The following is an 18,153-nucleotide window of genomic DNA, read 5'->3' on the forward strand; positions in this document are numbered from 1 at the left end:
CATTATTTTTCTTAATCTTTAGTTATCCTCCCCAGAAGGATGATAGATCTAAAATTTAAATTCAAGCCCTTGAGAGAGAAGTACAATAAAGAGAAGGGTGATGGCACGCATGCTGGCACATATCTTCTACATTTGATAAAGCAGTCTGGTTGGTCTCGTTACCATAGAAACCACTGGGTAAGAACACACCAGTGAGGACTCCTGAACCTTGGCTTCCTTGCTCTGTAAATCTGGGGCCTTGGAAAGACCAGAGTTAGTGCCATATAGAGAGGAGACTGAGAAGGAGCCAGAATGGAAACCAACACTGAGAGTGAGGGTATATTTTTGTTTGCTTGGTTTTCCTAATTCAGAAAGAATTAAACTTCAGGAAATAAAAAAAGAGTTTAAAGATATATGAGATTCTTTTCTCTTTTTTCTTATCCTTGAAACTGACGCTGGGGCACCTGGGGGGCTCAGTTGGTTGAGTGTCTGACTTTGGTTCAGGTCATGATATTACAGTTGGTGGGTTTGAGGCTTACGACGGGCTTTGTGCTGACAGCTTGGAGCCTGCTTTGGATTCTCTGTCTTCTTCTCTCTCTGCCCCTCTCCCACTCATGCTCTTTCAAAAGTAAACATTACAAAATAAAAAATAAAAAAAAAAACTTACCCTGCAAGAGAAGCAAGCTATAGAAATTAATTACATCATTTATTAAGCATACATTCATGCATGTCATGAGTGAGATATGGATCAGATATACTGCCTTTTTTTAGAGTATATAAAAAAATGCACATAAATAACTTTAGTACTAGAAAGAAAATACTGTTACAAAAGTATTATATTTTTCTATTTTCTCTCTAAATACTATTAATAGTTTAATATTTCCCTAATGATCAGCAGTTCTAGATCTGTCCTATCCATATTCTCCAACACTACTTTCAGACAAAAATGAGGGCAGTAATAACTAATATTCTAAAAAGAAATAACCAAAAAAAAAACTATCCCAATATTTTGATACCTAAGTCAAAAAAACAGAAGCATTTGGTTTCAAGTCCTTTGTGGAGTAACCACTACAAAAATCTGAAAAAACATCAATAAGTAGGGATAGAGGGAACATATCTCAACATTGTAAAGGTCATATACAAAAACCCACAGTTAATATCATCATCATCAATGGGGAAAAAGTGAACTTTTCATCTACAGTCTGGAACAAAACAGGGATGTAAAGTCGTACCATTTTTATTTTTAAAAACTTGTTTTAATATTTATTTATTTTTGAGAGACAGAGACAGAGTGTGAGTGGGGGAGGGACAGAGAGAGAGGGAGACACAGAATCTGAAGCAAACTCCAGGCTCTGAGTTGTCAGCACAGAGCCCCACATGGGGCTCAAACTCATGAGCTGTGAGATCATGACCTGAGCTGAAGTCAGAAGCTTAACTGACTGAGCCACTCGGGAGCCCCAAGTCTCACCATTTTTATTTAACATAGTCCTGGAAATCCTAATCTCAGCAATCAGAAAACAAAAAGAAACAAAGGGCATCCAAATTGGCAAGGAAGAAATCAAACTTTCACTATTTGCCAATGACATGATAATATATGTAGATATGTACTTCTATATACCAACAATGAAGAAGGATAAAGAGAAATCAAGGGATCAATCTCATTTACAATTGTACCAAAATCCATAAGATACCTAGGAATAAACCTAACCAAAGTAAAAGATCTGTACTCTGAAAACTATAAAACAATTTCGAAAGAAATTGAAGATGACACAAAGAAATGGAAAAACATTCCATGCTCATGGATTGGAAAAGCAAATATTGTTAAAATGTCTATATTACCCAAAGCAATCTCCACATTTAATGCAATCACTATCAAAATACCAACATCGATTTTTCGTAACTACAACAAAAAATCCCAGAATTTGTATGGAACCATAAAAGACCCCAAATAGCTAAAGCAATCTTGAAAAAGAAAAACAAAGCTGGACGCATCACAGACTTGAAGTTATATTACAAATATAGATGAGTTTGTATTCTTAGAATCTTATGTGTAGAATCACTCAGTGTTTTCTCTCTCTCTCTCTCCCTCCCTCCCTCCCTCCCCGTAATCTGGCTTATTTTCAAGTAGAATAATGATTTTTAGATTGTTCCATATGGTTGCTTATTTATCCATTCACCTGTTGATAGATATTTTGACCGCTTCCATTTATGGCTCTTACTAATAAACCTGCTATGACATTTATGAAAGAAAAAACAACAAATAAGTAGTGATCAAGACAATAGGGCACTGGCACAAAAACAAACACATAGATCAATGGAACAGAAGAGAAAACCCAGAAATGGATCCACAACTATATGGTTAACTAATCTTTGACAAAAAAGGAAAGAATACACAATGGAAAAGTCTTTTTAACAAATGGTGTTGGAAAAACTGGACAGCAGCCTGCAAAAGAATAAAGCTGGACCAATTTCTTACATACAAAAGAAACTCAAATGGATGAAAAACCTTAATGTGAGATAGGAAATCATCAAAATCCTAGAGGAGAACACAGGCAGTAACTTCCTTCACATCAGCCATAGCAACTTCTTATTAGAAATGTCTCCTTTAGTAAGGGAAACAAAAGAAAAAAATAAACTATTGGGGCTTCATCAAGATAAAAACCTTCTGTAAAGGGAAGGAAATAATCAACAAAACTAAAAGGCAACTTATGGAATGGGAAAAAATACTTGCAAATGACATATCTGGTAAAAGGCTAGTATTCAAAATATATAAAGAACTTATAAAAGCCAACACCTCAAAAAACAAGCCATCCAATTAAAAAATGAACAGAAGACATGAATAAACAATTTTTCAAAAACATGAAGTTAGATGACAGACACATGAAAAGATGCTCAACATCACTATCAGGGAAATACAATTCAAGGCTACAATGCACTATCACTTCCCACCTGTTAGAATAGCTAAAATTAACAGCACAGGAAACAGGTGTTGGGGAGAATGCAGAGAAAGGGGAACCCTCTTACGCTGTTGGTGGGAATGCAAACTGGTACAGCCACTCTGAAAGTATGAAAGTCCCTCAAAAAGTTAAAAATAGAACTACCCTGACTCAGCAATTGCACCTCTAGGTATTTACCCAAATGTTACAAAAATTCTGATTTGAAGGGTCACATGCACCCTGATGTTTACAGCAGTATTATTAATAATAGCCAAATCATGGAAAGAGCCCAAATGTCCGCTGACTGATGAATGGATAAAGAAGATGTGGTATTTATATAGAATGGAATATTACTCAACCATCAAAAAGAATTAAATCTTGCCATTTGCAATGACACGTGTGGGGCTAGAGAGTGTACAGCTAAGTGAAATAAATCTGTCAGAGAAAGGCAAATACCATATGATTTCACTCATGTAGAATTTAAGAAACAAAACAGACATAAGGGAAAAAGAGTAAAAAGGTGGGGGGCAAACCAGAAAACAGACACTGAACTACAGGGAGCACAGGGATTATTATCAGAGAGGAGGTGGGTGGGGGCATGGATTAAATGGGAGATGGGAATTAAGGAATTCACCTGTCATGATGAGCACAGGGTGATGTATGGAAGTGTTGAATTGCTATATTGCACACCTGAAATTAATATTACACTGTAGGTTAACTAACTGGAATTTACATAAAAACTTGAAGCTAAAAAGAAATTAAGGTGTCCAATTTTAATATTCACTCAGCATTGTATATATAATATATACATAAAATAATATAAATATATATAACTATATATATAGGTTATATCAACAAAATTGTAATTTTCTAGAATTTTTAAACTCCAAAGAACTTAGAAATTATTTAGGAAATCTTTTTATTATTTATTTGTTTTATTCCACTCACATTGGAAAAGTATGACTTTTGTGATATTAATTTCTGGCACTGAGTTAAAAACTCAGGGTCTTAGCATTCAGTTTTGTCTTATTTTAATTATCTCATGATTGTTTTCTTTGAACTGTAAGAGAAAGATCAACTAGATTATTGTTTATTTTCTCAACATAATTGTCAGAAACCTATCTGTTTCAGACCTCAACATACAAATTGACGTATTCACAAAAGTAAACATAGTTAAGGGAAAATTCTAGAATATGAAACACTTATCAAGTAAATATTTAAGAAAAGTTTACCCATTATAAACATTGAGATTCATGGATTTATTAGAAATTAGAGCTATATGAATACAAACGGTTTAAAATATTTTAACGAAAAGAACACAGCTGCATCAATAGATTAAAAATACAGCATCACAGCTTATAAAAAATTTCATAGTAATAAATATAGCTAAAATAACTATTTTTCAAGTAATTTAACATTTTCGTTAAATACTCTGGGAGGTTTTACAAGCAATTTTTAGAAAACAAGAAAAATAGTAGGTAGTATTGCCACATGATACGTTCAAGGAAATGATATCAGGAGACAAAATAGAAATCCCAAAAGATCATACACAGACCACATCAAACTCATGTAACAATATTGAGACTAAAACTATTTTGTTATGTAAAATTGATTAGTTTGAAATGTATATATTAAGTATATTTTTATAGTTTGAAATTGCCTGGTTTCTGGAAGGCAGAAGTTGGAAAATTTTTGGAAGGAGTTTCGAGAGAAAGCATGAGACGAAGTAAAATTATCATTGTTTTCCAAGTCTAGCAGATGATACATTAAAAATTATGTCCAAATTAACCTTTCCAGATTTATAGTAATTATAATATGCAGATTTTCATGTTTACCTGACTGAAAGTCTAGAGGAATTTGAGATTAACACAGACTCTAAAATACATTATTTTTGTCAGCTGGGAAAGATATATGGACAAAGGGAAACTAATTCATAAAACAAAAAGACTTCTCTTTTTATATTTGTAAGTGAAATAAAGTAAATTTATGTTGTGTCAAGTCATTTTAGACAAAGTGAATTGGGAAAGAAGTGAAAGTAAATGATCACTTCACAGATGCCTGAAGTTCACATGAAGTACTAAGATTGTGTGAGAGCATACTGAAAATCACCCTGAGTTCTGTTAAATGTTTTTGCTAGCATATTAAAAATAAATAAAAACCTGTCAAGAATGTTTGTTAAGTGGAACTCTGATATTCATGATCTTCCCACAGAGTTTAAATATCACTCTCTATTTCTGAGGTGCTCAGTTATTATATACGCAGCACATTAATAGACATTTCTTTAACCATTCAATTTTTGTGCCTGAAATCTTACATTTAAAAAAAAATCTTAAAGATAATGTTTTAGTAGTAAACACCACAGGTTTTTTCTAAATTAAGATAAATAAATCTAATCTAAATAAACCATGGCCATGGTGTTCTGTGTATAATAATAACATACAAATAATGCCATGCAAATAGATAGGTTTTTGAAAGCCCATGTTTCTTACTTCCCAGAAAAGAAAGATCAACATAATGTATTTCTTAAAAAAACTAAAAACAACAACCAACTAAACTGGAACTGAAAAAGAAATCCCGAATAAAGCATAAATAATTACATCCATTGTTTACGGATTACCTTTATGAATTACCTTTTGCTCATCCAAATCTGAAAATGTTGAGTAACACTTGCCTAAGAATTTTATTTTTGTGAATGTTTATTTTTGAGAGCGAGAGAGAGACAGACAGACAGAGAGAGGAGCGCAGGCACAGAATCCAAATCAGGCTCCAGGCTCCGAGCTATCAGCATAGAGACAGAAGTGGGGCTCAAACTCAAGAACTGTGGGATCATGACCTGAGGCAGTCAGACACTTAACCGACTGAGTCACCCAGGAGCCCCTTTCCTGAGAATTTTAAAAGAAGTAGTTTCTTTAGTCTTTATTTTCGTTCTATTTAGTTAACTTACAGTGTTATGTTAGTTTCAGGTGTACAATATAGTGATCCAATGATTCCATACATTACTCAGTGTTCATCACAATAAGTGCCCTCCTTAATCCCTATTACGCTTTATCCCATCTGCCCACCTAACTTCCCTCTAGTAACCACCAAAGTGTTCTTTAGAGGTTACAACTCTGTTTTTGATTTGTTTCTTTCTCTCTCTTTTTTTCCCTTTGCTCATTTGTTTTGTTTCTTAAATTCCACATATGAGTGAAAGCCCATGGTATTTGTCTTTCTCTAATTTATTTCGCTTAGCATTATACTCTCTAGCTCCATCCATGTCATTGCAAATGGCAAGGCTTCATTCTTTTATATGGCCAAATAATATTCTGTGTGTGTGTGTGTGTGTATGTATACATACCTAATTATACACACACACACACACACACACACACACACACACACATTCCTTCCTTATCCATTCATCAGCTGATGTATACTGGGGCTGCTTCCATATCTTGGCTACTGTATACAATCTGCTATAAATATAGGGGTGAATGTATCCCTTTGAATTAGTGTTTTTGCATTCTTTAGGAAAATACCCAGTAGTGTGATTACTGGATCATAGGTAGTTCTATTTTTAACTTTTTGAGAAACCTCCATACTGTTTTCCAGAGTGGCTGCATCAACTTGTATTTTCACTAACAGTGCAAGAGGGTTTCCCTTTCTCCACATCCTCGCCAATACTTGTCGTTGCTTATGTTGTTGATTTTACCCACTTTGACAGGTATGAGGTGATATCTCATTGTAGTTTTGATTTACATTTTCCTGATGGCTAGTGATGATGAACATCTTTTCATGTGTCTTTTGGTCATCTGTATATTTTCTTTGGAGAAATGTCTGTTCATATTCTCTGCCCATTTTTAATTGGATTATTTGGTTTTGGGGTGTTGAGTTGTATAAATTTTTTATATATTTTGGATACTAACTCTTTATTGGATATGTCATTTACAAATATCTTCTCCCATTCCATAGATTGCCCTTTAGTTTTGTTGGTTGTTTCCTTTGCTATGCAAAAGGTGTTTTTGTTTGTTTGTTTGTTTTCCTTTTTTTCCCTGATATAGTCCCAAGAGCTTATATTTGCTTTTGTTTCCCTGGCCTCAGGAGACATAACTACAAAAAAGTTACTTTGGCTGATGTCAAGGAAATTACTGCCTGTGCTCTCTTCTAAGATTTTATGGTTTATTTATTTATGGTTTCAGGTCTCACATTTAGGTCTTTCATCCATTTTGAGTGTACTTTTGAATATGGTATAAGAAAGTGTCCCAGTTTCTTTCTCTTTTTAGGCTGCTGTCCAGTTTTCCGATCACCATTTATTGAAGAGACTGTCTTTTTTTCCGGTTAGATATTCTTTCCTGCTTTGCCAAAGAATAATTGACCATATAGATTTGGGTTCATTTCTGAGTCTTCTCTTCTGTTCTATCGTTTTTGTGCAAGTTCCATACTCTCTTCATGACTACAGCTTTGTAATATAACTTGAAGTCTGGAATTGTGATGTCTCCAGCTTTGCTTTTCATTTTCAAGATTGCTTTGGCTATTCGGGGTCTTTTGTGGTCCCATACAAATTTTAGGATTCTTTGTTCTAGTTCTGTGAAAAAGGATGTTCATATTTTGTTAGGGATTGCAGTACATGTGTAGGTTGCTTTGGGTAGTATAAACGTTTTGACAATATTTGTTCTCCCAGTCCATGAGCATGGAATGTTTTTCTACTTTTTTGTGTCTTTAATTTCTTTTATCAATGTTGTCTAGTTTTCAGAGTATACCTCTTTCACCTCTTTGGTTAGGTTTATTCTGTGTATCTTATTTTTGGTACAATTGTAAATGGGATTTTTTCTTAATTTAACAGAACTAACTTTGAAGCTAGTCACAGGATTCTTTGTTTACAAAAATCTAATTTGACCTAAAAGCGTTTGTTCAGTCAATGATTTCAGCAATATTTCACTGGTATATTGCAGAAAACTTATTTTATGACAGTGTTTTTGAAATTTTTACATTAAACTTTAAAATCGCTTCAGTATTTCTAAGTATTGAATATTGAATACTCTGAATTTCAAAGAATTCTTTTGTTATTTCTCTTGATTGTTCATCTGGAGTTTCTTACTCTTTCTTGTCATTCACGACATGGCTGTTTTTGAAGATACAAACCTTTCTTTAGATAGAAAAATGTAGTTTTCCTAAGAAAAATTACAGGTTTATCATATTTCAGACTCAATTTTAACATTATAAAATTTAAACTGGTTGAATCTTGATCTCATTCTTTTTTACTGAAATATTTGGTTTATAACATTAAGGTAAAACACAGTTGTGTTATTCTACACAATAAGTTTAAATTCGTAATATTGATTACACCCCAAATTTAAACTGCTAAATAATATTTACTATTTCTTTGTGCTTCTAATTTATTTCAAAGTCACTTAAAGTAATTTACTTCTGTATGTGGCTATCTCTACACCTTGATATAAAGTTGAGTTTCTTTACTTACTTTTTTTCTTTTCACCTTTTTGGTGAAGGGGGCTTTTGTAAATTAAAATTTTCTTTGTGAATATGTAAAATATTTATATATTTTCTAAACCAAAACTACAGTAACAGGGTGTGTTTCGAAAAGGCACCCTTCCATCATTGCCTCTTCATCCTGTTCCTTTTCTTATCCATAGATAAGAATTTTTATTAAATTACAAGTTCAGTGAAAGGTTTTTCTTTATCTCTTAGTTTCAATTTACTTATGTTTTTCTTGGGATTTTACAGAGGACTAAATTTAATATTAGCCTGAGTTGGTGAAGAAATTGTTAGGACTAAACAAACCCCTTTTACTGAAGTTGAAAGTTTTCAGATGAAATGGTTTCATATAGGCCAGTGTTTTTCTTTTTTTCTCCTCTCCCTGCTTGTCCATCAGGCCTTTCTAGATTAGATGAGTGGTTTTTTGCTTCTATTCTTCTTCATATATATTAGCTGTTGCTACTGGAAGGTGTTCACTTCATTTCTATTAGGGACAGAAATCCTTTCAACAGGAAACATGACTGAGAATAGCTGTGTGATTCCATTTACCATGTGAGTATAACCCCACAAGCTAGACTTCACCTTGCTATTCTCCTCACCATTAGCCATGATGGTACCTTGATCAACAAATTTCTCTTAGTTTGTGTATTAGAGTCCTCCAGAGAAATAAAGCCATAGTGGATTTATATAAAGAGATTGTAATAATTTAGCTCATGCTTTTATGGAGCCTGAGAAGTCCCATGATCTGTTATCTGCAAGATGGAAACCCCACAAAGCCATTGGTGTAATCCCAGTCCTATTCCCGAGGCCTAAAAACCAGGGGAGCTGATGGTGCAAATCTCAGTTCAAGGGCAGGAGACTGATATCCTGGCTCAGGAAGGCATGAAGGAAGCAAAAAGGGGTGAATTCCTCCTTCATAAACCTTTTTGTTCTATTGGAGCCCTCACAGATTGGATGATACTCACCCACATTGGGGAAGACTATCTATTTTAATGAGTCTACTCATTCAAATGGTAATCTTACTGAGAAATACTCAAAGTCACAATCAAGAATATTGTTTAATCTGGACATCCATTTCCCTTGTCAAAGTTGACACATAAAATTAACCATCACAATTTATCTGCTTCCTCACTCTAGACTCAGCTTTATAAATGCAGGGGCCATGTTTAATGTCTTCCTCATTCTGTTCCTTTTGTCATACAACGAGCTCCTTCACACTGAAATTCAAATACTTTCTTGGGAGTAAGCGGCTAATATTAAATATACAAACTCCTTATGAAGAAGTATGAAGATATAGGAGATGAACAATATAGCAAAAATATGATTTTTATGTTACTCTTATATGCATCATTTTACCTTAAGTATATATACCTGAGGCATACCCATATCCCTATACTTTTGGCAACAATCACACTTTCATAAAATTTACTCATTTCTTTCTAAAAATCTACTTCTTTCCCAGTTTTTGAAATTTTGCTTATTAGAATCATGAGTTTCTCAAGTTACAGAGTATTCCACATCCAGTTATTTACCAAGTGATACTGATTCTATTTTCAGATTATCTCTTCAATCATTTTTTTTTTCTTTATGTATGCCTGTTTCCCCTGACTTAGTTTGGATATCAATTCTCTTTCCAAATCTTTTGTCCAATCTCCCTGTAGTGGCCTGTTTTGTTCTTCCATACACCATAATGAATTTGGATTTCTTTGTATAAAATATATCTTTCATATCACTCTTTGGTTAAAAAAAAGTATGCTTTTTAACACATAGGATTATGTCTAATATCTTTAAATTGGAAGTTAAATCTTTCAGATTTTGTCCCTATCTACTTGTTCAATTATTTTCTATTTTGTAACCTATGTTCCAAGCTTTGTAAATCTCTATTAATTTCCTCTATGTATGATGATCTTACCTGATTCTTTGCCTTTAAGTCTATACTTTCTTCTGTTTGAAAAACCCTATCTTGCTCTCTGCCTAAAAGATATCTACTTCTTTTTCAAGAGCACAGATAAATTATTATATTCTACTTTGATGATGTCAGATCCTACAGAGAATTAGTTGCCTCATTTTCTCTAACAATTATATAAACAAGAATGATTAGACTTTTATGTGCCATTTTCTTTCCATCGTGTTTTTATCAAATTCTTAAAACCACTCTTTTTCAGGTGATAAAGCTGAGGTTCAGAACCATTACTTAATTCAGCCAAGAGAATATAAGCTCAGTCCCTACTACTTAATGAACCCTTTAAAAAGCCCCTCAATGAGTGTATTTGTAAATAATTCTTCATATTTAGATACACATTAATTCTCACCATACTGTTCATTTAACTCTCTTGCTTCTCATCTATTTGCTTATCTCCCTGAGAAGACCTTCATCCTCATTACTTTTTTTTACTTTATTTCCACTCTAATTTCTCTGAGATAACCTGAAAAGGAACAGACCTTCTCCTTTTATCTATTTATTACTCTTAAGCATATCCAGCATGAGTTCTTTGTGTCCATAAGCAGTATATGTTTCCCAGTCTGTAGTTGTCATTAATTACCCTGTCCAATTCTTGGTCTTCTATTTTCCACCTACTCTTGGCTTCCAGGATCTGAGTTCTGATCTCTTGCTTAAGTTAGAGTTACATCCCTTCTGTCTCTCTTGATTTCTTATTTACTTTATATTAGTAAGTGTATAGGCTACATACATATGGCTAAGGATGTAGTAAAAATGAGACCTAGACATCCTGGGTGACTCGGTTAAGCTTCTGACTTTGGCTCTGGTTATGATCTCGCAGTTCATGAGTTCAAGCCCTACTTTAGGCCCTCTGATGTTAGCACAGAGCCAAATGCACCCACTTTGGATCCTTTTCCCCCTCTCTCACTGTCCCTTCCCCGCTTGCATGCATGTGCGCTCTCTTTCTCTCTCTCTCAAAAATAAATAAACATTTTTAAAAATATCATTCAGTAACCAAGATCCTTTATAAATCTGCCCATACTCCAAGGTATTGTCCTGATCTGCACGGTCCAAGACAAAGTACTACCAGGTCTGTGTTCTAACATTTTTTTCCAGGGGAAATAGTGCAATGCAATGATACATCAAAAGTTGCACATACCACCTCTGTTCATATGTCATTAGTGTGGACACAGTCATATGACCATATTAAACTGAAAGAGAGGTTGTAAAATACAGTCACCAGGTAGAGCGTCTGAAGGAGGAAAAGAGAATAGAAACTTAAAATTGGTTACTAGTGTGCACTACATTTATCTATTATTTATTCTGAAACCATGCTAATTTAACATATATATACGTTTATTTCATAGAAAATTCTACACTTGAACTAGAAAGTCTCAGTTTGAATCCTAGCACAACAATGAAACTCTTTCTACTTTGGAAATGACATTTTCTGCGCTATATTTTTTATGACTGAAACTAGTTTGTAGAAATGTTATCCATATACATTAAGTTAATCTTAATGTTTTATCCACTGCATACTTCAGAAACATCATGCATGGTGACCAGAGAAACTACCCTTAATGTTATGTTCATTCATTTTCCCAACAACTCATTTTTATTAAAGAGACTATCCTTTATCATTAAAAGGGAAAGTGATTGAAAATAATAATGAGAAATATTTTCTTACTAAAAAGAAGAAAGAGAGAATGGATATTGCAATAATGTTTAAAGGAAAAAATCCAAAATTACCACTATTCGCATGACCATATAATCTCTCCCATAGACTTGTTCTGTGATCTTGAGCTTTTTTGTCTGTCCTCTCTTGGCCTCAGTTTTCTTATTTACGAAAACTTGATGATCTCCAAGTTTCTTTCCTTTACTAATGTTGCTGATTCTCTTTAGTTAAAAATATGTATTTATTAAACATTTTATTTATATGTGTAAGAGACTATATGGCAGTTTTATTGCAAGGCAGTTTGATGATGATGATGAACTGTTGAATAAAACAGACCTATATTCCTCTGCTGAGAAGCTTACATTCTAATAAGATTGGTAATAAAAATTAAGGGAAAATAATGATGGGGTAATTAATATCAGAAGACATGAAAGCCAGGCTTAGAAGAAAGAAAATGGATATATTTTTACAAATCTATGGTTTTCAGTAACATAAACTGTTATATACGTAGTTTCTCATATAGTTATATATAGTTATGTATATAGTTTATTAGGTATATATTACCTTGGGATAATGTATAATTAAAACACAGCTTACATGTATCCCTAATGAATTTACTCAGCCTACTTTATCCCACTTCTGCTCCTTCACCTACCTAAAAAACACATTACATAATTTACGTGTAGTATAGAACTCAAACATAATCTCCTGCATCTTCTTACTCTAGATGACATTCTATAAAAGTGTGCAATGACACCCAGACAGATATTACACTTAAGTTTATTTTTTTAATTTTTTTTTCTTTTTTTTTACATTTAAGTTTATTAATGATGATATTAAGCAGTCTTTTGATACTGAATGATACTAGAAATAAAATAATTATTCTCTATTGAGGCTACATTCTGCCTATAAAAATATTTCATCTATGAAAACACTTTGCCTCTATAGCATCATTGGAGGATATTAGTCATGTGTGCCAGTAAAAAGGTCATAGCACAATAAATTTTAAATACACATGTTAAGTATAATTTGACACGGTTCAATATCTTAAAATATGCATTTTGTTATATCTTTATTCCAAGGCATATCTCCAGCTTTGAATTACTAACTGAATAAATGAAAAATTATTAACTACCATGTAGTCCTTTTCAATTAATCCACATTAACTTTCTAACCTTAATGTCCATTGAGAGGTACCCAGGTATACGTTTTCTGTTTGTCACTTAATCTTAGTATCTCATCTCTAAATTTGCTTATCATAATCACAAAAACTAATCTTTATGGAACTCCATGTGTGCGTGCTAGCTACAGTGATAAATTATTTTTTAATCCTCATCTAACTCGATGAGCTAGGTTGTTGTATTATAGTCAATTATGACTAAAAAGTTAACCCAAATTAATGGTTATCATTATACAGAATAACTAATTCTAAGTCTATTTGACAATGCTAAAATGCAAGGTTTCTCTAAGAAGCATAGTGCTAACATTATTCTGTTTTTTTTCTAAGTATAGAGGACCTTCTGCTAATTCAACAAGGCTGTTATATATTACCTTTCCCCCAATTCTGTTATATTCATGTATATATGAATATACACATAAAAGCATTCATTTAAAGTCAGTATACTACATCTATTACTTACATATAGAATATTTTCTAGTGATAAGTCCTGAGAAATTCTTAAGCACCCAAATAGCTTAGAGTTAAGACCACCAGCTTTTAGCAGTAAAACACCAGTTGAGTGAATTCTGTCCAGTTTTATTTTTGGTTTCTTTCTTCTTTTAAATGTTGACTTGTGTTATCTGTGTAGATATTCATTGTAGATTATTGGGAAAGTACAGAAAACTATTAGTTAAGACGTGGTCAATGCTCTTTGAGAACTGATAGTGGTGTCTTAAACAATGTAATAATCATACTCGTCTTTTCTAAAAATTCTGAAATGCCAGATGAGTTGGAGGGAAAGAGGTATCTTCTATACTGTTAGGCTACCATCCCCTAGGTTGTTGCTGTCACCATGCCTCATCTAAATAAGACTGAATGTCAGAAAACATACTTGAATGGGTAGCATTTTCTTTTCAGGAATTATTAGACAGTGACATTCACCATCTGCTGCTATCTTACTGGACAAAACATGGCAATTTTGAACTTACCAGAGTCTTGCTAATGTGGTCTTTAAGTAGATGGTCATCCATCCAGCTAAAATTATCAATGTTCTAGTATTAAAAAAAAGGAGAGTGGGTATTGGGATCAGTAACCACCAAAGAAAAGTATCTCTCTGAGATTTTTAATGTTAATTTTGGATTAGTGTGATTAATGATGAAATAAATGTATGGAACATTAATTATTCCACAGTGTGGAGGTTTTAAGCTAGATCCCCAAAAATGCAAATTCTGGGTCAAAATATGGCAAACAAACCAAAAAAGTTAAAATCATGCCTAAATATGTCTCATAAAGATAGTACTAATTTATGCTTAAACATAATTTATGCTTGAAAACTATGATACATTCCAGGATTTATTTATAACTTTGCAAATGTGATAGACAAAATACTTTAAAACTGCACATTCGTTTCACTTTTAAGCATGATATATTTCTAAGTGAATTGGCCAATTTTGTTTGCTCTACACATTGTCTCCTTATGCATCTTCTTATTTTATGTGGAATCTAATGTTTCTTACTTATGGAAACTTGATATATATCGCGGATAGTAACACTTCACTAATAATGTTATTTTTAAATATTTTCCTAGTTTCATCTTTACTTCTTGTTTATTAACTTACTGCTTTTCTATGTTTTAGAAATTTAAAAGCTATATGTTTTCAGTACTCAAATCCATCAATAATATTTTTCAAGTGTCTTATCCTCAGTTATATTGAGATGTGATCGACATATCACCACATAAGTAAAGTGTACAGCATAATGATTTCACTTACCATTTCACATACCATGAAATGATCACTACAGTAAGTTAACTCTGATCACCTCATATAGATACAGGGGGAAAAAAAAGAAAATACATTTATTTTTCCTGGTGATGAGAACGTTGAGGATTTACTCTTAACAACTTTTATATATGCCAAACAACTTTTACATATGCCAAACAGCAATGTTAACTATAGTCATCATGTTGTACGTTACATCCCTAGTACTTGTAACTGAAAATTTGACCACCTTCCTCCATTTCCCCCTTCCCCACCCCTATTTCTGGTAATCACAGATCTGATGTTTTCTATGAATTTGTGTTATCTGTTTATCTATTTATTTATTTTTAAATTTCTAACACAGAAGTGAGAGCATACAGTATTGGTCCCATCCTCTCTCTCTCTCTCTCTCTCTCTCTCTCTCTCTCTCTTCTAGAAGTTTGTACCTCTTAGTCCCCTTCACATATTTTGCTCACCTTCAGCATCTCCCAGCTGTGGTAACCAACCAACACTTTGTTCTCTATAAGTTTGCTTTATTGTGTTTGTTTGTCTTGTTTAGATTCCGCATATAAGTATTTGTCTTTTTCAGATTTATTTCACTTAGCATAATACTCTGTAAGTCCATCCATGATGTCACAAATGGCAACATTTCTTTCTTCTTTAATGCTGAGTAATATTCTGAGGCACAGGAATCCCTTGAAGATACTACAAGTTCAGTTCCAGACCACAGCAATAAAGTGATCTTTACAACAAATAATTTTTCTGGTTCCCAATACATATATGAAAGTTCTGTTTCTACTGTAGACTAGTAAGTGTGCAATATCATTATGTCAAAAAAAAATGTACGTACCTTAATGAAAAAATACTTTATTGCTAAAAAATGCTAACCCTCATCTGAACTTTCAGCAAATCATAATCATTGATCATAGATCACCATTACAAATATAATAACAATGAAAAAGTTTGAAATATTACAAGAATTATCAAAATATGACAGACATGGAGTGAGCAAATGCTGAGAGCAAAATGGGACTGATAGACTTGCTTGAGAGTTGCCATAAATCTTCAATTCGTAGAGAAGGCAGTATCTACAAAGTGCAATAAAGTGAGTACAATAAAATGAAGTATGTCCAGTGAAGGAATGCATATATACATACATAAATACATACGTACATCATCTTTATTCACTTATCAATGGACACTTAGGTTACTTTTATGTCTTAGCTATTGTAAAAATGCTGTAATATATCTATCTATATCTATCTATCTATCTATCTATCTATCTATCTATATCTATCTTTGAATTGATATTTTTGTTTTCTTCAGATAAATACCCAAAAGTAGAATTGCTTGAACATATGATAGTTGGCTCAGGTCATTTCATGGCTTGTAAGTTCGAGCCCCACATTGTGCTCTGTGCTGAGAGCTCACAGCCAGGAGCCTCTTTCAGATTCTGTGTCTCCCTCACTCTCTGCCCCTCCCCCACTCACTCTCTCATCTGTCTTTGTGTCTTTCTCAAATTTACTTTATTAATAAAAGTTAAAAAATTTGATTCACTAAAACAGCAGACCTTTGGAAATCTCTATTTACAAGTCATAGAGAGAAGAATCGAAATCCAATACAGTATCTTAGCACAGGCTGCTATAACAAAATGCCATGGGCTAGGTGTCCTAAATAGCAGACATTTATTTCTTACAGTTCTGGATGTAAGTCTGACCTGAGATCAGAATGCCAACATCATTAAATTATGGTGAAGTCATCTGTCTTGCAGATGACTGGTTTCTTGGTGTATCCTCAAATGGTGCAGAAATAGAAGAGAGAAGAAAGAAAGCAGGTTATCTGGTCTATTCTTATTAGGGCACTAATCTCATCCTGAGGACTGTATCCTCATGACCTCATCTAAACCTTATTACCTTCCAAAGGTCCCACCTCCAAATACTATCACATTGGGAGTTAAGACTTCACCATGTGAATTTTTGGGAAACACACTCAGTCATTAACTACCAGAAAATGTAGTCAAAATATAATTCTTCCAAAGATTACATATCAGTTACTATGGCTAAAAATGTAAATGGCCTCAAGCCCAGGACCTGGACATGTTAGATTGCCAGCGTTTGAGCCCAGGCTGAGGGTAGCCGGATACCTCAGGCCCGGGGAGTTCTGGATCAGTGCCTGCGGGGCTGGCTGTAAATACACCCAGCTGAGGGGGTCACCGAGACCCAGGAGGTTCAGGGAACATTAGCGATCTATGTGTGTTTTTCCAAGGCACCTAATAAAAAACTTCTTCACAAAATGGTTAATATGATTAAGTGAAAACAGAAAATGGCAAGCACGTGTCTGTATTAGAGCTCCTTGGCAACATTCTTATCATCCCTCAAGCCACCCTTGGTGGGAGAATAAAAGGCAGAAACATGCAGTATCACTCTAACTCTGGAAAAGCAGAAGAGTTAAAACTTTATCCGCAATTTGTGACTCTGTGTGAAAAGGAATTAGCTGCTAACAGCAAGACGGCTGAAGCCACGGTTGTGGCGGGAACAGGATACTTACCCGAATGAACAGGAGTTATAAAGCTGGATACCAGTGGACCATATACACACCTAGTTTAGTTTTGAAAAATTAAGTTAGCTTCTGCAATTGTTTTGTGGTATAAAATCTCAACTCTAATTATTTTCTTCCCCTTCTTTTTTTTTTAATGTTTATTTTTGAGAGAGTGAGAGAGAGTGTGAGAAGGGGAGGGGCAGAGAGCGAGGGAGACAGAATCTGAAGCAGGCTCCAGGCTCTGAGCTGTCAGCACAGAGCCGGATGCAGAGCTTGAACTCACAAACCGCGAGATCATGACCTGAGCTGAAGTCAGACGTTTAACCCACTAAGTGACCCAAGTGCCCCATTCTTCCTCTTCTTCTTGACTATGCTAACCTGCAGCAATTTTAGATAAGAAAATCCTGGGTCCCATCCATAACTCTGTAACCTGCTAATTGGATGACCTTGTCAAGTCGCAAAACACTGTGTTAGTTAGACATGAGCAAGGAAGGATAAAGCAGGTGCTGGCCACACCTTTGGAGCCACCCTGAAAGTTAACAGTCACACTTTCAGAGCTACCTCTAAGGGCTAACAGAACAGGAAAGGCCTTGCCACAGAGCTGGCTCAAAAGCCACAAGGGGACTTATAAGAGATGAGCATGTGCTCAAAATGTGCACCTTGCCCTTAAGTACTTTTAAGGTCACAACAAAAGC

General features: G+C 34.0%; 1 pseudogene; it reads left to right on the forward strand.

The window, feature by feature from the left end:
- The first annotated feature begins 39 nt into the window (after positions 1 to 39).
- On the forward strand, positions 40 to 17,526 carry LOC112858706 (D-aminoacyl-tRNA deacylase 2 pseudogene; annotated as a pseudogene).
- The last annotated feature ends 627 nt before the right edge of the window (positions 17,527 to 18,153 follow it).

Source organism: Puma concolor, chromosome B1 (genome assembly GCF_028749965.1).
Source record: "Puma concolor isolate L17-30 chromosome B1, mPumCon1.1.hap2, whole genome shotgun sequence".
Classification (NCBI taxonomy): Eukaryota; Metazoa; Chordata; class Mammalia; order Carnivora; family Felidae; genus Puma; species Puma concolor.